The 22667-nt window shown below is 48.9% G+C and overlaps 1 pseudogene; it reads left to right on the forward strand.

Annotated features, from left to right (window-relative positions):
• Positions 1-499: 499 nt before the first annotated feature.
• Positions 500-3240, forward strand: LOC125535190 (annotated as a pseudogene).
• Positions 3241-22667: the final 19427 nt, after the last annotated feature.

Consider the following 22667-nt stretch of genomic DNA (forward strand, 5'->3'; position numbering starts at 1 on the left):
ACTCGCCGGTTAATTTGACGGATGGCGAGGCGGCTTACACTTGTTTGTTATCAGCCGGTTAATTTGTAGCACTGGCCAAGATATGATGCATTGAGTGTGCCCTAGTGCGGTTGCCGACAATGTATATGTTATCCAGTAACAGATATTGGCCCTGCGTGTACGCCTTGTGTGCTATGCAGGTTGTGTACAAGTCAACTGCGCCAACAGTCGATCGATCAATTCCTCGAAGTCAAATCTCGTTACTCCATTGCCTCGTTTGCCACGAGTTCTGTTTTGCTAGCTGTAGTATCTCCTACCAGTACCACATCATTGTTGGAATTTATTTTCAAACAATCATCACGGAGATAAGACAAGATAGCTGCGTGCGTATTACATATGGCGGAGGCTAGCTAGTGAGCTAGCCTCACTCGGTCCGGCTGCAAGTCTGGGCTGCAGGGCAGAACTGAGTGAGGCTAGCTAGCCCGATATCAAAACCATTACTTTCTATCCATCCACCACAATGGCGGAGGCGTCGGCTCTGCCTCTGCAGTTCGTGGTGGCCGCGTTCCTTGCGCTGTCTGTGGCCACGACAGCGTCGGCGTCGCCTGCGCCGGCGAACCGGAGCAGGTGCTACAAGCATATGTTCAGCTTCGGCGACTCTCTGATCGACACCGGCAATTTCATCGTCCACTACGCCAATGCGTCGGGCCCCGTCCTGGCGTTGCCCTACGGCGAGACCTTCTTCGGCCGCCCCAACGGCCGCTGGTCCGACGGCCGCCTCGTCGTCGACTTCATCGGTAAGTACTTCCATTCCATGACGACGACAGACGAGGCGTGCTTAATTACTGCCTATCTTACTGCACGATACATAATGAATAATGAATATGCGTACATGCATGAAAATTGGTACTACGTACGTGCAGTGGAGAGGCTGGGTTCCCGTACTGGCCGGCGTACCTGCAAGCGGCAGCAGGGAAGTCGCCGGCGGAGGAGTTTCGATACAGCGCCAATTTCGCGGAAGCGGCCGCCACGGCGTTGAGCCAGGAGTTCTTCATTAAAAAGAACCTCAGCGTTGCCCCCGATCCCCAAGTGCTCGCCGCGCTCGCCTCCACGGACCAAGGTAACAAAATCAGTGGCACTACACGCAAACGCACCGAGCATGCATATTACTCCTAAGTCCTAAGAGCATCTCCAGCCGTTGCGCCCCCAAGAGGCGACGAGTACGTCCCCAGCCGTCGGGCCCCAGACATCCTCACAGTTCGGCCAAAATTCAGCAAACACGACATATTTAGGTCAAATTTCAACAAACACGACATATTTCGGCGAAATTTAGACGTTTTTTACATGAAAAAAATGCACGGAAAAAAACCCTAAACTACGGGCCGAAGTAGGCGCTGAGCAGGGAGTAGTCGTCGCCGGCGTCGTCCTCCTGCTTCTCCTCCTTGACACGGCCGGCGCCGCTGCTCGACCCCTCGCCCCGGCGCGCTGCTTCACGGCGGCGGCGTTCGGCGATCTCCTCCAGGGCGCGGCGCTGGCGGTCCAGCTCCATGCACGCGTAGTCATCGCGCGCCCACTGCAAGGCGGCCTCTTCTTGGTCGGCCTCCTCGGCGAGAGCAGGCTCCGGCTTCACCGTCGCCAGCCCTGGCTCCCTCTTCGGCTTGACCAGGCGAGGAGTGGCCGAGGAGGAGGAGCCACGGCCGCCGTCGTTGATGACGAGGCCGGCGCCGCGGGTGCGCCTACCGAGCGGCGTCTCGGACGGCTCTGGCTTGACGCTGACAAACGCCGGCGCGCCGGAGGAGTGAGAGGAGGATCGGGAGAAGGAGGAGGAAGAGGAGGATGATCATCCCATCATCCTCCTCGGCAGCCACGCGCCGCCGCTCTGAGTGATCGGGTACTCGAACGGCGGGTCGTTGCCGCCCTCGAGGTGCGCGAGGACGCCGCTGAGCGTGCGGCCCGGGACGCCCCACCACAGGCGGCGGCCCTCGCTGTTGTTGCGGTCGCACGGCGCCGACACGTTGTTGGTGGAGGCGAGCCGCTCCTCCTGCCGGCGTTTGAAGTACGCCGCCCACGCCACGTGGTTGTCGGCGGCGTACTCCGGGAGCGCCCGCTCCGCGGCCGTCAGGGACGCCCGCGCACGCTCAATCTCGGCGTAAATAGGTGGGCGCCTCGGGGTCGGGGAGAGGGGGGACAGGGACCCCGCCGGCGCTGAGCCTCCACCGCGACGGAGCGCGTACGTCGGGCGGCGCGGGGTAGTTGGCCTCGTGGAGGAGGTGGGCCTCCCACTCATGCAGTGAGCGGCGGCCGAAACCGTTGGCCGCCGCCGCGTTGCCGGGGTACTTCGCGCTCATGGTTGCCGGGGAGAGAGAGGGGCTCGAACGGCGGAGAGAGGGGAGAAAGTGCGGTGGCGAGGAGGGAAAGGATTGGTGCCTCACCGGCGCGGCCAGGGGCGGCTTTTATAGCGGCCGCGTGCGAACGCGTGGCGGAAGGCGGGGCGGCGTCGCCGCATTTCACCGCCCGTGAATAAATGGCAGGCTGACTGGCGGCAGCCTTGGCATTGATTCCCCGCGGGAAAACCGAGACGATGAGGATGACCAGCCTTCGTCTCACTGGCGCGCCGGACCCGCCACTCTTTCGCGCCAAAACGTTCGAGCCGGCGCCCCGGGCGCCCCCAGCGCGCCGGGTTCGGGTTGAGTGCGCCGGCGCCAATTTCGGCCCGATCCGGCGAAAAACAGGCTTGTGGGAGCACGACTGGGCCGATTTTTCGGCGTCGGCGCTAAAAAATAGCATTGGGGGCCTGTTGGGGGCGCGGCTGGAGATGCTCTAACCACACCATCGCGGCCATGGTCACGCAGAGAGGAAGGAGGTGATGGCAAGCTCGCTGTTCCTGGTGGGAGAGATCGGCGCCAATGACTACAACCACCCCTTCTTCCAAAACAAAACAGTGGAATGGGTCAGGCCCCTCGTGCCCCAGGTCATCAGCTCCATCGCTCTGTCCATCGAGGCCTTGATCGAGCTGGGCGCCAAGACCATGTACGTGCCGGGCATCTTCCCGCTGGGGTGCACCCCGCGGTACCTCTTCCTCTTCCCTGGCGACGACCGCGACCCTGCCACGGCCTGCCTCGCTGGCTCAACGACCTTGTCCTCGTCCACAACCTCATGCTGAAAGCCAAGCTCGAGGAGCTCCGCCGCGACCACCTCGGCGTGTCCATCACCTACGTCAACACCTACGACGACGTGCTCGCCCTCATGTCACATCCCTAGCTTTACCCTGGCCTTGGACTAGCTTGGTTGCTGAATCATGTTTAAATTCCATTGAAATTTGAATTGAGGAATTCTCAAAGCCTCAGAAAACCTCTAAAAATAACCAACATTTAATCTCATCAAATGAGTCCAAGGAAATGTTCCCGTTATTCTGTGAAAATATTGGCATGAGGTGAAATTCTAACCAATATTTTTGGAGTCACAGGAATAATTTTTTTTGGGCCTTTGATTTAAATCAATAATATATTTGGGTTGGAATTATTTCTGTTATATAAGAAATAATGTTCAAATATTTTGTAAGTTTGCATGTGACCTTGAACTAGCTCTCTGAGCTAACATAAAATTTACAGAAAGTTTTAAAATGGTTTAGTTCCAAACTAAATCAAAACAAAATAACAGAAATAAATAGAAAACATAAAAGAGAGAGAGAGAAAGGAACTAACCTGGCGCCCACCTAGCCTGGCCCAGCACGGCCCAACCCACAGGCTTGGTGCCAGTCATCCCCTACCTCTGCCAGTAGGCAGAGGAGGGACAGCACACGGCGCGCGCGCGGGCGCCACGCCACCAGGCTGCCTGCCTACGTCGCCTGGCCACCGCGACGCCTCGCGTCTTCTCCCCAGCGCCGCCTCGACCCCCCTGGACACCACTCTCCCCCCTTCGCTCTCTCCCTCGTCCTCTCCCGTTATGGCCGACGTGCCCGTAAGCCGCCGCCGCCGTAGTTGACGGCACCGCCTTCCCCCCGACCCCTCGCCATGCCTTCGAGCTCCGCCTCGACGTCTTCGACCTCCTTGTGTCGCCACACATCGCCGGACGCGCTCCTCTGCCCTCACCTACCTCGTCCTCGACCTCTCGTCGTCGGAGATCCCTCTCGCCGCCTCGTTTCGCTCCGACCTCCTCCAAGCTCGCCGTCCGCTCCACTACATCCATCGTGAGCCCCTGCCCCTAACCCCCCTCCTCTACGCCTCGGTTGCTCCCCCTAGCCGCCATCTCCACAGAGCCCGAGCGCTCTGCTCCGCCGGCGACGCCGCCGTCATGGCCACAGCCACGCGGGCTCGAAGCCGAGCACCTCACCGCGTTTGCCACACTCCCAGGAGGCCGTAGCCCCTCTCCACGCCCCTGTTGTGCATCCCAGCGCCGAACCCGAGCACGCCAGAGCTCCGGCCACCGCGGCCGAGCTCCCCGCCGTCGCCTCCGGCCGCCCCAGGTCCGGCTGGCGCCACCGTCCAACGCGCGCTGGTCTGGGCTCTCGAACGAGCCCAACCACGTTGCGAACGGGGCCCCAGATCCCGTTCCCGCAGCCCTCGGCCGCGTCTGCTCATCGCCGGCGGCTAAACGCCGGTGGATTAGCCCCGGTTGACCAGGGGTTTGACCTCCCCTGACGTGTGGGCCCAGGCACCTGTTTAATTAGTGTTAAGTTTAGTTAGTGTTAACTAACTTAGCTAATCAGATGAGCCACTGGCATGCGGGCCCGCCCTGCTAATTAACCTAGGATTAGTGTGGGATCGAAAGTATGTCTAGAAGGGGGGGTGATTAGACTACTTGACCAAATAAAAACTTAACCTTTTCCCAATTTTAGTTCTTGGCAGATTTTAGCTATTGTAGGACAAGTCAAGCAATCATCACACAATTCAAGCAACCATGCAAAGAGTATATTGGCAGTCGGAAAGTAAAGCATGCAACTTGCAAGAATGTAAAGGGAAGGGTTTGGAGAAATCAAACGCAATTGGAGACACGGATGTTTTTCCCGTGGTTCGGATAGGTGGTGCTATCCTACATCCACGTTGATGGAGACTTCAACCCACAAAGGGTAATGGTTGCGCGAGTCCACAAAGGGCTCCACCCACAAAGGATGACGGTTGCGCGAGTCCACAAAGGGCTCCACCCACAAAGGGTCCACAAAGAAGCAACCACCCACAAAGGGTCCACGAAGAAGCAACCTTGTCTATCCCACCATGGCCATCGCCCACACAGGACTTGCCTCACTAGCGGTAGATCTTCACGAAGTAGGCGATCTCCTTGCCCTTACAAACTCTTTGGTTCAACTCCACAATCTTGTCGGAGGCTCCCAAGTGACACCTAGCCAATCTAGGAGACACCACTCTCCAAGAAGTAACAAATGGTGTGTAGGTAGTGAACTCCTTGCTCTTGTGCTTCAAATGATAGTCTCCCCAACACTCAACTCTCTCTCATAGGATTTGGATTTTGTGGAAAGAAGATTTGAGTGGAAAGCAACTTGGGAAGGCTAGAGATCAAGATTCGTATGGTAGGAATGGAATATCTTGGTCTCAACACATGAGTAGGTGGTTCTCTCTCAGAACATATGAGTAGGAATTGTGTATGTGTTCTGATAGCTCTCTCACGAATGAAGAGGAGGTGGAGGGGTATATATAGCCTCCACACAAAATCCAACCATTACACACAGTTTTCCAATCTCGGATGGGACCGAATCAACAAACTCGGTCAGACCGAAAATGTAAACCTAGTGACCGTTAGAGATTTTCGGTGGGACTGACATGCAACTCGGTAGGACCGATATGGTTAGGGTTTGGGCATAACGTAATCTCGATGAGACCGATTACACAAACTCGGTGAGACCGAATTTGGTAATTAGCTAACCAGAGAGTTGGTCAGGCAAACTCGGTGGGACCGATTTGCTCTTTCGGTGAGACCGAAAAGTTACAAAAAGGAAACACTGAATTTACATTGCAATCTCGGTGGGACCGATTCGCTCTTTTGGTGAGACCGAAAAGTTACGAAGGGAAACAGAGAGTTTGCAATCCCATCTCGGTGAGACCGAGATCCCTATCGGTAGAACCGATTTGCTAGGGTTTGGCAGTGGCTTAAGACAAGTGAAACTCGGTGGCGCCGGATAGAAAGAATCGGTAGGACCGAGTTTGGCTTTGGGTTTAGGTCATATGTGGATATGGGAAAGTAGTTGAGGGTTTTGGAGCATATCACTAAGCACATGAAGCAAGAGGCTCATTAAGCAACACCTCATCCCTCCTTGATAGTATTGGCTTTTCCTAAAGACTCAATGTGATCTTGGATCACTAAAATATGAAAAGAAGAGTCTTGAGCTTTTGAGCTTGAGCCAATCGTTTGTCCTTAGCATTTTGAGGGTTTCACTTTCACATCCATGCCATGCCAATCATTGAGCTTTCCTGAAGTAGTCATCTTGGAATAGCATTAGCTCAATGAGCTATATGTTGTTATGAATTACCAAAACCACCTAGGGATAGTTGCACTTTCAATCTCCCCTTTTTGGTAATTGATGACAACATATTAGATCAAAGCTTTGACAAATGATAATAAGCATGAAATATATCGTCGCTTTGAGAAGTATGTGATAAGTAAGAGCTCCCCCTAAATTTGTGCATATTTAAAATTTGCTTTCGACTGCAAATGCACAAAGAGTTAGAGTCATGGGTTACTCTTCCTTGTCACATACATCTTGGTGGAGCGCTTAAAATGATAAGAATGAAATACATGCACTCATCACCAAGAATAGTGAATGATCACATAAGATAGATAAGATAATAGCATTAAGCAAACATTAAGTGTAGCTTATGAACAAACACATGATCATCAATGTCTCACAGATAATGACGTAGTATCTCAAGCACTCAAAAGCAAACAAAGTTCAAAAAACCACCAAATAAAGCAAGAGAGAAAAAAGCAACACTCTCTCTCTCTCTCTCGAAGCCTATGATCTATACATTTTTCTCCCCCTTTGGCAACAAGTTACCAAAAAGTTCCTAGAAAATGCATAGTGCTAGATCGACACTCAAGCTTGATCTTCTGGTGGTGGTGGAGTCCGGATCACTCCAAGGACGAAGGCTTCTGTAGACGCTGAAGTAGACGCTGGAGTTGGAGCTGAAGTAGATGCTGGAGCTGGTGGAACTGAGGCTGTAGCTGGTGCTGAAGTGGTGGCTCTGATGTCAGCAACTGGCACGGCAGACGACCTCGGACCTCGTGGCACTCTGGCAAAGGCATGAGTGGTAGTCCTGCCTCTCCTCTCCTGCATGTCATCCTGGAGCTGCTCCACTGCAGTCTGAATCTCTGTCACCTTGACATCCAAGTCATAGAACTTTTGTTCCATGATTCTCTCTAGGCTTGCCTGGTTTTGAGTTAGGGTGGCTAGTCCTTTCTCAATCCGCAGGGTGGATGCAATCAGGTAACCAAGCTGCTCTTGTTTGGTCTTCAAGAAATACTCAGATGCCTTCTCTTGAGTTGGCATCTTGGCAGCTTTCTCCTTCCTTGCCTTCTCCTTCTTTGCTTGTGCTTGGGCAGACGATAGTTCATTTTCAGTCATCACAACTTGATTGTCCTCAAAATCTGGACGGATGGGCAAGTGTTCCTTGTCCAACAAGTATATGCCCATGCCCATCTTGGAGTTAATGAGCTCCTGAATTTGTGGGGCATACCCACAGCTCCTCTTCTGGTCTGCTGCAGTCCTCTTGATAGTCTCTACTATGAGGCTCATGACTTTGAATTTCTGAGGTACATCAAATACATGAAGCAAATTGATTGCATGGCCTCTGATCATCTTGTGATCTCCAGACTTGGGCAAGAGAGTGTGCCTCAATATCCAATTTATAGTAGGCAGCCCTGACGGAAGATAATGCACAGACTCAAACTTGAAAGTATCAAGAGCTTCATTGGGAATTTCCTTGTACATATTGGACATTGAGTTATGATCCATCTTCTTCTTGGCATAGATATCCAAGTCATCCTCATGCTCCTCTAGGGCATTGATGAGTTGTGCCCACTCAGCAACAGTAGATTGGTACCTCGTACCCTCTGACATCCATGTGATCTTTCCATCTGGGTAAAAGTGTGTTGTGGAGTAGAACTGCATGATTAGCTCCTCGTTCCACTTTGTGAGCTTCTGCCCAACAAAGTCTGCAACTCCACACGCACTAAAGCTGTCATACACTCCAGAGTAGTGTTCCTCATTTTCCTTCATGTAGGTCCAGTCGACCCATCTCATGTCACAAACTATTGGCTTCTTGTCAAGCAAAACTGTCTCATAGAAGTCCTGTTGTTCCTTGGTGTGAAATCTGTAATCCACAGCAGTCCTTCTCCTTGAAGCATACGGATCTGCTTCTCTCCATTTCCTTAGCCCTGAGTCTCTCCTGAGCTTCATGTCTTCAGCCACAGGATGAGCATCGTTGTGGTCTGTGATCTTGGGCTTGAGCTTTCTCAGAACATTCTCTTCCTCTTCTTCTGCAGCTTCAGGCACTGGGGCCTTGTTCTTTTTAGCAGCTGGGATGCTTCTTGTATTTCTCTTTGGTTTTGGCTTTGGAGCTGGCTTGGCCTTGGAAGCAGCTGCCCCTGATCTTATGGCATCACCCATCAGCTTGGGTGCCTTAGGTGCTGGTGCAGCTACCTCTTCTTCTTCCTCTTCTTCCATGATGGAAGCCTTTCCAAGCACTCTGGCGACGGTCTTCTTGACCCTTTCCTTCCTCTTCTTGCCTTCAGCAGCAACTGGCTCTATGGGTGCAGGCTTTTCAGTTGAAGCTCTAGCCTTTGACATAGGCTGCCTGCCTGCTGGCCTTTTGATCTTCAGTCCTGGCTTTGTGCCTTGAGCTGGCTCAACTCTCTTTGATGTGGCCTCTTCCTCTGCCACATAATCTTCATCTTCAGAATCTGAAGTTCTCTTCTTCCTCTGTCTAGTGGCAGCTTTTGGCAGATTGCTTGGGGTACTTCTGCTGCCATCATCTGAAGAGCTGGAGGGACTAGTGCCCTCACTCATCACCACTTGCTGTTCTGACACATTCTGGCTGTCACTCTGATCTGACATGTTGAACAAGCTGACTGCTGACCCTATGAATAGTTTATAGATGAGGTAGAGTGGATGAGCATCACAAAATGCAGAGATCTTTGCAAAAAGAATGATTCAAAAACTTAGTTTTAGTTTCCCACTGAAATCATCTCGGATCTACCGATTTTCAAACTCGGTGATACCGAAACAGTTTTGGAACCTAAACTAGTGAACTCGGTTGGACCGAGTCACAGTTCGGTGGCACCGAGACTGCTAGGGTTTCACAGAATTCCAAAATCGGTCACACCGATAAGTAATTCTCGGTCAGACCGAGTCTCACTTGTGCAATGGCATAAGCCAAATCGGTGGGACCGAGTTTTTCAACTCGGTGGGTCCGAGATGGTTTCGGCGGAAACCTAACCCTAAAATTTTCGAATCAAACCTAATCTACGAACGCATTGACTGGACAGGAGTGTTTCAATCATGGCAAGAATCATGATGATCACAATGTGCTAAGAATCGGATTGGAGAATAGCACAAAGATCGAGTCCATACCCTAGTTCGGTGGAGACTCGCTACGGCGGCAACGGTGGGGTAGAATTCCCGTTGACGGCGACGGAGACCAACGACTGGAGGCGGCTGGCGGCGAGGAGACGATCCAGAGACCACGTTGGTAGAGCAGGCTATCGCGTGGGCGAAGGGGTTCGGAGAAAATTCCAAAATTTTGCCCGTGACTATATATAGCCCGACCCTGTCGGTGTGACCAAGTGGAACAACTCGGTGGCACCGAGATTCATAACTGCAAGCAGTTACTGAAACTCGGTGTGACCGAAATGTTCAAATCGGTTGCACCGAGATCGAAAACCTAGATCAACTTAATGATCTCGGTAGGACCGAAAGTGGGGTATCGGTCAGACCGTGAATCATAAAGAGGTTTTGGAAGTTTAAGTCTATGACGAATCGGGGACTCCGAGCGCTCCTCACACAGAGTGGTTCGAATCTGACTTGATCAAATTTTGTGATGCAGCATGAATAGAGTTTGAGACGAGAAAAGCATAGATAGCTAGAGGAGGTTCTTAGGCATTCTTGTCCATCCACTTGGCAAAAGGAAATAAAACCAAACAATCAAAACAACAAGTGGATGTCCTCAAATGAGTAAAATATGCAACCAGCATGCTCACACAATAAGATGGCAAATGAAATATGTGACAAGGCATGCACAACCAATTCTAGCATCTACCAAGCAATTTGCGATGACTAGGTCATCTATATATGAGTATATTGACTTAGGAGTCAAGTGAGAACACTTGATCATAGGTCATACTCATCGTTTAAGCTCAAGTGGGGTTACCACTTTTACATAAAGCATTGTTGTGTTCACATCTTTAGAGTTGCTTTAGCTCAAGTCTTAGAGTAAAGCTCCCCCTAGATGTGATATCCCCCCTTAGAGGGATGAACTAACCTCGGGTTTTGTCGATGATGACTTCATGTAGATGTTGAAGATGTGGATGCTCAATATTGATGTAGATCACTTGGAGCTATCCATTTGAGTGAATTGCACTTTCAATACCTACATGGGTTAGTCCCACAAGGAACAAACAAGGATATCCATAGACATAGAGTGATGCACACACAAGATGATGTCCATGAAAACTTTTAGGTTACCTTGTCCCTTGTCTTACCAACAAGAGGGTTTGTGACTCCTTGAACTAGTGCAAGATGTGGAAGTTGATTGCACTTGTTCTTGCCAAAATGATAAGAGTGAAGTATGTTGGCGGAGTCACCCTCAAGAACTCTCTAGTTCTTCTTCTTTTGGATTCACACCATCTTGATGGGAATCCTTGGAGTTGTAGTCGTACTTGATGAAGTGGAACTTGAAGTAGTCTTGGGAATCCACTTGACTAAGGTCTTAGGAGCTTCTTCAAATGCATCAATTTCCTCTTGAAGCTTGTCCTTGCCTTTTTGCTTGTAGTCTTGTTGTAACGCCCTCGATGCGGCTATAGCTCCCACGTGTCGAGGCACGACTTAGAGACATAACCGCATTGAAAGCAATGTCGCAAGTTAGACAATCATTACAACATCCCATGTATTACATAATAAAAGGGGGAGATAACATAGTTGGCTTACACTCGCCACGTCACATCAGAGTACATAAATAACATCCATCAAACAAACACTCATGGCCCGACTACGGCGCCAAAATGGAAAAGAACCCAACATGCGACAAGGCCCTGAATCGAACCCCAACTAGGCACCACTACTGATCATCGGGAAAGGAAACATAATAACGCTGAGAGTCCTCGTCGAACTCCCACTTGAGCTCGTACTCGTCACCTGGAGCGGAATCACCTGGACCTGCATCTGGAATTATAGTATCTGTGAGCCACAGGGACTCAGCAATCTCGCACCCTCGCGATCAAAACTATTTAAGCTTATAGGAAGGATAAGGCAAGTATGTGGAGCTGCAGCAAGCGACTAGCATATGTGGTGGCTAACTTATCCGCAAAAGAGAGCGAGAAGAGGAGGCAAGGCGCGAGCGAGAAACTAAAGGAACAACCTGCGCAAGCATAACTCCAATTCCGTGTCCACTTCCCGGACTCCGCCGAGAAGAGGCCATCACGGTAACACACCCAGTTGATTCATTTTAAATTAATTAAGGTTCAGTTATCTACAACCGGACATTAACAAATTCCCATCTGCCCATAACCGCGGGCACGGCTTTCGAAAGTTCAATCCCTGCAGGGGGTCCCAACTTAGCCCATGCCAAGCTCTCACGGTCAACGAAGGAATAGACCTCCACCCGAGTCACACCGATCAGACTCGGTAACCCGGTACAACAAGACAATTCGACAGGTTAAAACAAGACCAGCAACACCGCCCGAATGTGCCGACAAATCCCGATAGGAGCTGCACATATCTCTTTCTCAGGGCACACTCAGATGAGACATCCTACGAGTAAAACCAACCCTCAAGTTGCCCCGAGGTGGCCCCGCAGTCTACTCGGTCGGACCAACACTCAGAGGGAGCACTGGCCCGTGGGGGGGCTAAAAATAAGATGACCCTTGGGTCTGCAGAACCCAATGGAAAGAAAAGGGGTCGGTGGCAAATGGTAAAACCAAGGTTGGGCATTGCTGGAAAAGCTTTAATCGAGGCGAAATATCAAGGGGTTCCCATTATAACCCAACCGCGTAAGGAACGCAACATCCGGGAACATAACACCGATATGACGGAAACTAGGGCGGCAAGAGTGGAACAAAACACTAGGCGAGAGGCCGAACCTTCCACCCTTTACCAAGTATATAGATGCATTAAGATAACATAGTAATATAGTGATATCCCAACAAGTAAATAGATGTTCCAACAAGGAACGGCTCCAATCTTCACCTGCAACTAACAACGCTATAAGAAGGGCTGAGCAAAGCAGTAACATAGCCAATCAACGGTTTGCTAGGACAATGGTTGGTTAGAGGTTCAATCATGCAATTGGGAGGCTGACAAGCAAGTGGTAGGCATCGTAGCAGTGGCAAAGCAAAAGAGCGAGCAAACTAGCATAGCAAAGATAGTAGTGATTTCGAGGGTATGATCATCTTGCCTGCACAGTTGTCAGAGTTGACTGGATCCTCACAAGCAAACTCAACGGGCTCCTCGGTAGCAAAATCGTCTCCCGACTCTACCCAACAAGACAAACAAGCAACAAGGATACAATCAACCACGTGCAAGACCAAGCAATATGATGAAATGATGATATGCTATGCGGGATGCGATGCGGGATGCAAAATGCAAGATATGACAGGAAATGCATGCTGGCCTCAACTTGGAATTCCAAGGGTGCCACTGGATAGAGGGGCTGAAATCGCTTGAAAACGATATAAAGATCATTGGAATCGGAGTTACGGTTTGGAAATGGCAAGCGTTTTAAGATATGACACCGGTCTGCGATTTCAGCAAGTAGGCATCTAAATGCAACGAAATGAACATGCTACAGCCACCAAACATGAAAACAAAATACATGGCAGTGATGTACACAAGATGGTTAACAAAACACTAGCACTTAGCCATAGGCAAATTCATCCATTAAAAGGTTCAAACAAGCATGGCAAAAATGAATATGCAAAACAGATTCCAGACTTAGTGAAATTAACACTAGCCTGAAATTTCAGATCACGAAGCCCTCTTCGGAGCAGCAAAACAACATGATAAATGACCTGAACATGACAAGTAAGAACATGGCATGGAGCTACTCAACAAGCTTAACAAAACACCCAAAGTGACCTTGGGCCAAAAGGGTTCACAAAATACTCTACCGAGCTCACGAACATAGCTCGAACACAATCAGTTTTCAGACTTAGTGAAAACTGAGACATGCTGAAATATAACCCACGGAGGCATGTAAACGAGCTCGATGCACTCACTACGGTGCAAGTCATGGCAAGGAAAGCATATAACCAGCAAGAAGGCATAATATTCTAGCTACACATGGCAAGAACAAAGGCATAGCATGCATGGAACACTAAAGGTAGTATCGGCAAAATCGCAAACAAGTTGACGATCTGCCCAGGTTAACAACGAAGCAAAAGTTGAGCTCGATTGAGTCAACCTAGAGCACTCCATATATGCAAACAAAGACATGGCTGGATAGAGCATAACATAAATATCAAAACTCCCTTACTGATCTTCCTCAAAAAAGGCACGGATCACTAGGAAACAAGCTGGACATATAGCATCATGAACTAAAATATCCCAGACTTAGTGAAAATCACTAAGTCCCTGGAATCAGCAATCTCAGGTACCTCCCTTCGCAAGCTTGCACAAGACAACACACACATCCTAAAAATGCATGGGTGGCACCTCTGGAAAGAAGACAAAATGCTTAACAATTCATCCCAAAGGGGCACAGGCATATCATGCACGAATTAAACATGGCAAAAATGACAAAAGTGCATGATGAACTAACGGATCTGCAATTTTACTCACGAAGCCTCCTTCTAACAGCATTTTGGGCAACAAGATGACCTCAAATGCAAATGATGCAATGGAATGAAATGATGTACATGTCGAGACGAAGATTTTGATATATCATACGCCCAAAACGGAGCTACGGTTACGGAGATATAAGCAGTCAAAGTTGCATAAAATAATTAGACGGGGGAGGGGAAAGTCAACCCCTAGGGTTTCAAAATTCCAGATCTGAGATCCAGATCGAGGCACGGGAACCGAGGCGACCGGGGTACTGTAGCTCGCCGGAGTCGGAGCTCGTCGGAGACGCGGGCCGCCGGTCAGGGAGGAGGTTGCCGGGGGCGGCGCCGGCGTGGAGGCGGGCGGCGCGGCGCGGCGCCGGGGACGGCGAGGCGGCGGCGGCCGGCTCGGACGGGGAGGCATGCGCCGGCGGCGGAGTTGCGGCGCGGCGGCGGCGGCTGCTCCGGCCGCCGGAGCCGGAAGGGGCGGCGGCGCTGGAGGCGGGGAGGCGCGGGGCGCCTGGGCCCGGGAGGCGGCGCGCGGGGGTCGGGCGCGGGCCAGGCGGGCCGGCGGCGATGCGGTCCCGCCCTGGGGACAGGTGGCGGGCGCTGGGTGGCTGGCGGCGGCGGGCGGACATTGTCCGGTCGGATCCGGACACGTCCGTCGATGGGGGGGGTTGATCTGTTTTTTTTTCGAGGAGGACGGGGAGGAATCTGAGATTAGGGATGGGGGGTGTATATATAGGCATAAGTGGAGCTAGGAGAGTCCAAATGAGGTGCGATTTTCGCCCACGCGATCGTGATCGAACGCTCTAGGACATGAAGCAGAGTTTGGTGGGTTTTGGGACAAATTTGGGGGGTGTTGGGCTGCAACACACATGAGGCCTTTTCGGTCCCTCGGTTAACCGTTGGAGTATCAAACGAAGTCCAAATGATACGAAACTTAACAGGCGGTCTACCGGTAGTAAACCAAGGCCGCATGGCAAGTCTCGGTCCAATCCGGAAATGTTTAATCCCCACACACGAAAGAAAGCTAGAAAAGGCCACCGGAGGAGAACGAAGCGCCGGAATGCAAACGGACAACGGGGAAAATGCTCGAATGCATGAGATGAACATGTATGCAAATGCAATGCACGAGATGACATGATATGAGATGCACGAAAAAGAAAACAACACACGGAGACAAAGACCCGGACCCGAGAAATAAATATAACTTAGCGCCGGAAACGGCAAGAGTTGGATACAATTATGGAAAGTATATGTGGGGCGTTACACTTGTGGTGGAAGATCATCTTGAGCTTGTGTCCCCTTGAAGGAAGTATTATACTTCTCTTGTTGAGGAACAAACTTTGTCTTGGGGTATTGATTTCTTCCCACTCAACTCCATTGGCATTGAACTTTCGTTCAAAACCAACACCTTTGATTCTTCCGGTGCATTCCTTGCTTGCGCACAATTTCTACGAATTGCTTACTCCCGGCAAGGCTTTTGTACACTCCTTTCTCTATAATTCCCTTCAATAAGCTATTTTCTTGCTCAAGTGTAACTTGGCTAAGAGAATCATTAGTGGAATCAAGAGAACTACTAGAAGCAACAATATTGGATTTAGCATGATCATTGTTACTACTAGAGGAAGAACCTTTCTTGTTCTTGTTATTAGACTTGACTTGAGGCATGTAAGTGGATAAGAGTAAACGCTTGGCAATGTGAGAAGAACTTTTCTTGCGGAGATCATCATTGATTGCTTTTAAGAACTCATGCTCTTGCTCAAGATTAAGCTTTTCAAAGCGTAATTTTTCATGAGCTCTTAAAAGTTCTCGATGATCTTCGAAGATAGTTTCATGAGCTAACTTAAGAGTGTTTAGTTCTTTAGTTAGAGCCTCAATCTTCTCCTTATCATTGTCATTCGTTTTATCTTGATTAGCATGATTAATTGACGTTTCATCATAGTATTCATCACTAGAGTTGTCAACAAGCAAATCATCACCTAACAAGTCATCTTCATCACTATTGAAATCAACATACTCGGGGTGTGTTACCTTAGGACCTTTGGCCATGAAGCATCTTCCAATTCCTTCATTTGGTGAGTCAAATATGTCGTAGGAGTTGCTTGACACAAGTGCTAGACCGGCAACACCTTCATCTTGAGTATCTTCGGAGTCGGAGTGATAACTTCTCTCGGAGTGGCTGTCGGAGTCAGAGCCGGATACCCATTCACTAACATGAGCTTGATGTCTTCGTCTTGTGTAGCTCCTTGATGATTTTTCCTTCCTTTCCGAATCCTTGCTTCTCCGTGAGTTTCTTCATTCATAGCGATCATCTCTACTCCTTCTCTCTCTTGGTGGTGATTCTTTGCTTCTTCTTTTTGGAGAATATTCTCTTCTCTTGTAGGGAGCCGTACACTCATTGGAATAGTGTCCGGATCTTCCACAACTGTAGTAGTTTCGCTCTCGACCAGAAGATCTTTTGTCATTGTAGGACCTTGACTTGAAGCTTCTATCTTTGCTTCTACTCTTATAGAACTTGTTGAAGTTCTTCACCATTAAGCTCAATTCTTCATTGAAGTCTTGTTTCTCACTTGATGATGTAGGGGCTTCACACGAGGCTTTGTAGGCACCACTTGATTTGTTGTGAAGTTCCTCTTTATCCTTAAGTGACATCTCATGAGCAACAATTCTTCCAATCACCTCCGTTGGCTTGAGATCTTTGTAATTGGGCATCATTTGGATCAATGTGCACACGGTATCATATTTTCCATCCAAGGCTCTTAGAATCTTCTTGATGATGAATCTATCGGTCATCTCTTCACTTCCTAAGCCGGCAATCTCATTTGTGATGAGAGCAAGCCTAGAGTACATTTCAGCGACACCTTCACCATCCTTCATTTTGAACTTGTCAAGTTGACTTTGAAGCACATCCAACTTGGATTCCTTGACGGAGTCGGTACCTTCGTGCATATCAATCAAAGTGTCCCAAATTTCCTTTGCATTCTCAAGACGGCTGATTTTGTTGAATTCTTCGGGGCACAATCCGTTGAAGAGAATATCACAAGCTTGAGCATTGTATTGCAACATTTTCAACTCATCCGCGGTAGCTTCACGGTTTGGTTCTTTCCCATCAAAGAAGTCACCTTGCAAACCAACACACACAATAGCCCCAACGGCGGGGTTATGTCCAAGAATATGCATTTTTATTTTATGCTTCCAACTAGCAAAATTAGTACCATCAAAGTAAGGACCTCTACGGTGATAATTTCCCTCGCTAGACGCCATACTCTCCTGGGTTGTGAAACCAAGGCTATGACCACCAAAAGCTATGGAGATCAAAGCAAATGGAGACCAATGCTCTGATACCACTTGTAGGATCGAAAGTATGTCTAGAAGGGGGGGGGGTGATTAGACTACTTGACCAAATAAAACCTTAACCTTTTCCCAATTTTAGTTCTTGGCAGATTTTAGCTATTGTAGGACAAGTCAAGCAATCATCACACAATTCAAGCAAGCATGCAAAGAGTATATTGGCAGCGGAAAGTAAAGCATGCAACTTGCAAGAATGTAAAGGGAAGGGTTTGGAGAAATCAAACGCAATTGGAGACACGGATGTTTTTCCTGTGGTTCGGATAGGTGGTGCTATCCTGCATCCACGTTGATGGAGACTTCAACCCACAAAGGGTAATGGTTGCGCGAGTCCACAAAGGGCTCCACCCACAAAGGATGACGGTTGCGCGAGTCCACAAAGGGCTCCACCCACAAAGGGTCCACAAAGAAGCAACCACCCACAAAGGGTCCACGAAGAAGCAACCTTGTCTATCCCACCATGGCCATCGCCCACACAGGACTTGCCTCACTAGCGGTAGATCTTCACGAAGTAGGCGATCTCCTTGCCCTTACAAACTCTTTGGTTCAACTCCACAATCTTGTCGGAGGCTCCCAAGTGACACCTAGCCAATCTAGGAGACACCACTCTCCAAGAAGTAACAAATGGTGTGTAGGTAGTGAACTCCTTGCTCTTGTGCTTCAAATGATAGTCTCCCCAACACTCAACTCTCTCTCATAGGATTTGGATTTTGTGGAAAGAAGATTTGAGTGGAAAGCAACTTGGGAAGGCTAGAGATCAAGATTCGTATGGTAGGAATGGAATATCTTGGTCTCAACACATGAGTAGGTGATTCTCTCTCAGAACATATGAGTAGGAATTGTGTATGTGTTCTGACAGCTCTCTTCACGAATGAAGAGGAGGTGGAGGGGTATATATAGCCTTCACACAAAATCCAACCGTTACACACAGTTTTCCAATCTCGGTGGGACCGAATCAACAAACTCGGTCAGACCGAAAATGTAAACCTAGTGACCGTTAGAGATTTTCGGTGGGACTGACATGCAACTCGGTAGGACCGATATGGTTAGGGTTTGGGCATAACGTAATCTCGATGAGACCGATTACACAAACTCGGTGAGACCGAATTTGGTAATTAGCTAACCAGAGAGTTGGTCAGGCAAACTCGGTGGGACCGATTTGCTCTTTCGGTGAGACCGAAAAGTTACAAAAAGGAAACACTGAATTTACATTGCAATCTCGGTGGGACCGATTCGCTCTTTCGGTGAGACCGAAAAGTTACGAGAGGGAAACAGAGAGTTTGCAATCCCATCTCGGTGAGACCGAGATCCCTATCGGTAGAACCGATTTGCTAGGGTTTGGCAGTGGCTTAAGACAAGTGAAACTCGGTGGCGCCGGATAGAAAGAATCGGTAGGACCGAGTTTGGCTTTGGGTTTAGGTCATATGTGGATATGGGAAAGTAGTTGAGGGTTTTGGAGCATATCACTAAGCACATGAAGCAAGAGGCTCATTAAGCAACACCTCATCCCTCCTTAATAGTATTGGCTTTTCCTAAAGACTCAATGTGATCTTGGATCACTAAAATATGAAAAGAAGAGTCTTGAGCTTTTGAGCTTGAGCCAATCGTTTGTCCTTAGCATTTTGAGGGTTCCACTTTCACATCCATGCCATGCCAATCATTGAGCTTTCCTGAAATAGTCATCTTGGAATAGCATTAGCTCAATGAGCTATATGTTGTTATGAATTACCAAAACCACCTAGGGATAGTTGCACTTTCAATTAGGACTAACAAAAATTAGTTAGTCTAATGGCACTGACACGCGGGACCCACTGATTAGTTTGACCTAAGCTGACCCGTTGACTCTCTTACGTCATGCTGACGTAGTGTTGATGTAGTAATGCATTTTCTGAAATTAGTTTATTTCTAAATAATTAGAAAATCCAAAAAATTGCCTAAACTTCTAAAAATCATAATAATTCAACCGTAACTCCAAATGAAATAATTTATATATGAAAAATAATCAGAAAAATCCAATCTATCCATCTATACCATTTTCATGCATGTTGAAACAACTTAAAGTTGCTGTTTAGGACAATTCAATTGAATGACATTTGAATATTAACATATGGACTTTGAATTTGAACCTAGGGTTCAAGCAACTTCATTTAATCTGGTTGCTAGTTGCATTAGCTCAATCAACAACATATTGCCATGTCATGATCATGCATCATATTGTGCATTGCATCGATTGTGTTCTTTCTGTGTTTGCCGGTATTGGCTCCCTCTCGATATACGTGGTTTCGACGATGAGTTCAATGACACCGATGAAGAACTATACTATCTTCAGAAGTGCCAGGCAAGCAAAAACCCCTTGTTCATTCCGATACAATCCCACTCTCTCGCTCCTGCTCTCTTTTACTGCATTAGGACAACAATAATTCATCCGTTACTTGCTGCGGTAGTTGAACCCCTTATCCTCTGCATGACCTGTCATTGCCACAGTAAATACATGAAACCCACTAGTATGAGTAGGAGTTGTTTGAGCCCTGATGTGCCTACTCATTCATGCTTGTTGTCATGCCTGCTACTGCTTAGAGTTGAGTCGGGTCTGATTCATCGGGGATGAATTGGAATGGTGTTGAACATGTCCTACTGTGTGTGAGCTAAGTGTGTGAACACGATTTGGTAAAGGTAGCGGTGAGAGGTCATGTAGGAGTACATGGTGGGTTGTCTCATTAAAACCGTCCTCAGAAACTGAGTTCTGTGTTTGTGATCCATGAACAGCTACTACCACACATTGGGATCCTTAATTGACTCTCTCGACTTATTAATCGCCTTGATCTCTGTCCAGGAGTTGCAACTAGTTTCTGGTGTTTGTAGGATATGTGTTGGAGGCCGTGCGTAGCGCTGACCCTAGGGGTGGGCTATGATGCGGTAGATACACCGTGGCCCGGTGTACCGAGCGCCCTTTGGTGTCTCGGGAACCCTGCACACATTGTTTGGGGCTGTGAGCGAAACTCCAGCCGGATCTCCTGGCGGATGGAACCCGAATAGGCGATAAACCTGGACTAGAGACTTGTGTGGGTAGTCAGGTCGTGGCCGACTCCCTCGCCAGGCTTCCGCTTGAAGGTTGCCGAGATACACAACGTGTACATGGTGGTAAGTGGCGAGAGCGTGTGTGAAGAAGTACACCCCTGCAGGGTTATAAATGATCTATTCGAATAGCCGTGTCCATGGTAAAAGACTTCTGAGTTGCCTATAACAGTTCATAGACAAGTGAAAGTGGATACTCTAAAATGCGCAAGATAAGCGTGAGTGCTATGGATGGCCTTCTCGTAGGGAGACGAAAGTGGATCCATAGTGGTGTATTAATATGGTGAATATGTGGACTCGTGTGCGCCACCTCAAAAGAGTTACTTGCAGTCGTAGTTCAAGATAGCCACCGAGTCAAAGCTGGCTTGCTGCAGTTAAACTCCACCACCCCCTTTGTTGATACCGATGCATATGTAGCTAGTTCTGATGTAAGTCTTGCTGGGTACATTTGTACTCACGTTTGCTTATTTTATGTTTTGCAGAGAGACGTCAGTCTCGCTAGTAGTTCCGTGTGGACTCCGACGTTTAGCTTGATACCTCAGCTACGATCTTGTGCCCTCGGCAGGATCTGGTAGATAGTCAGGCTTCTCAACCTTTTTCATTTGTAGATGTTTGTACTCAGATATGTTAAGCTTCCGCATGTGCTTTGACTTGTATGCTCTGAATGTTGGGTCATGAGACCCATGTTTGTAATATCTCGCTCCTCGGAGCCTAATGAATAAATACTTGAGTCGTAGAGTTATGTTGTGATGCCATGTTGTATTTGCACATATTGAGCATATTGTGTGTATGGTTGAAATGCTTGGTATGTGTGGGATCCGACAATCTAGTAGTTTATCCTTGGCAGCCTCTCTTATGGGGAAATGTAGTCTAGTGCTTCCTTGAGCCATAGTAGTCCGCTACAGCCCGGTTCACCGGAGTCCTGCTAGCCCAGCACTACTGCTCAGGACACTTGACTGGCCGGCATGTGTTTCACTTCGTTCCTGTGTCTGTCCCTTCGGGGAAATGTCACGCGGTGACATCCGGAGTCCTGCCTAGCCTGCTACAGCCCGGGTTACCGGAGTCCTGTTAGCCCAGCGCTACAGCCCGGATTCGCACGCTGTTAACCGACATGCTCGAAGTTGATTCATGTATGTCTGTCCCCATGGGTTAGTGCCGTTTTGGGTTCACGACTAGCCATGTCGGCCCGGGTTCTCTGTCATATGGATGCTAGCGACACTATCATATATGTGAGCCAAAAGGCGCAAACGGTCCCGGGCCATGGTAAGGCGACACCCATGGAAATACCGTGCGTGAGGCCGCAAAGTGATATAAGGTGTTACCGGCTAGATCGATGTGACTTGGAATCGGGGTCCTGACACCTCATCACCAAGCCGGCGAAGAACGGGTTCGCCGTGGAGACGGTGCTAAAGGCGTGCTACCCCGTCTTGGATGCCAGGCCGGCAGCGGTGCCGTGCACGGACCGTCGACGTACGTGTCGTTCGACGACCTGCACATGACAGAGGCGGCGTACAAGATCATGGCCCGCGGGGTGCTCGATGGCCCGTTTGCTGCGCCGCCCATCATGTCCACATGCAACCACAACTGCTAGACCTGCGTACAGTATATATGCAGGTGATCAAATACAATCATCATTTGATTTGAATCGACAATAAAATCATCATTTGATTAGAGTCGACACATTCTTCGACGGTGTGTCTCCTCGACGCCTAAAATATATACTCCGAATAAATCATTTGCGATCCCGCCATGTTCCCGCTGAATAGATTCGTGTGTTGTGCATCCTTTTTTTTTTCTATCAAAAATGCTAGAGAGAACTGTGCGCATCCGTAATCCGTGTTTGACCTATTAAAAAAAACGGTTTGACCTGATCTTTCTTTTTTCGGATATAAAATGCCTATCTCTTTTCGTTTTGAAGGGCATAAAATGCCCATCTCATCTGCATCATCTGGGCAAGAGTGTGGCTCACCGTATTTTGATCCATACATACACGAGATGTCGCATTCCCACGACCTTGTCCTAGCAGTCATTTAATCTCACAATCCTCTTATAATCTCATCAACTAGAGAAGCTACAAGGGGATATATTTTGAGTTGAGTCGCTCATCGTATCGGCCACGACCAAGCAATCCGTGTCCAGGATGAAAAGCATTATTGTGCATTCGAGAGAGAGCGCCACCCCTTGCATACGCGCTCACAGCTCCACCTCCAGAGCATTCTCACAGGTGATCAAATGCCGACACGTTGCTAAAATGATTTCATCTGCGTGGCTTCTTATGA

This window comes from Triticum urartu, chromosome 2, assembly GCF_003073215.2.
Source record: "Triticum urartu cultivar G1812 chromosome 2, Tu2.1, whole genome shotgun sequence".
Taxonomy (NCBI): Eukaryota; Viridiplantae; Streptophyta; class Magnoliopsida; order Poales; family Poaceae; genus Triticum; species Triticum urartu.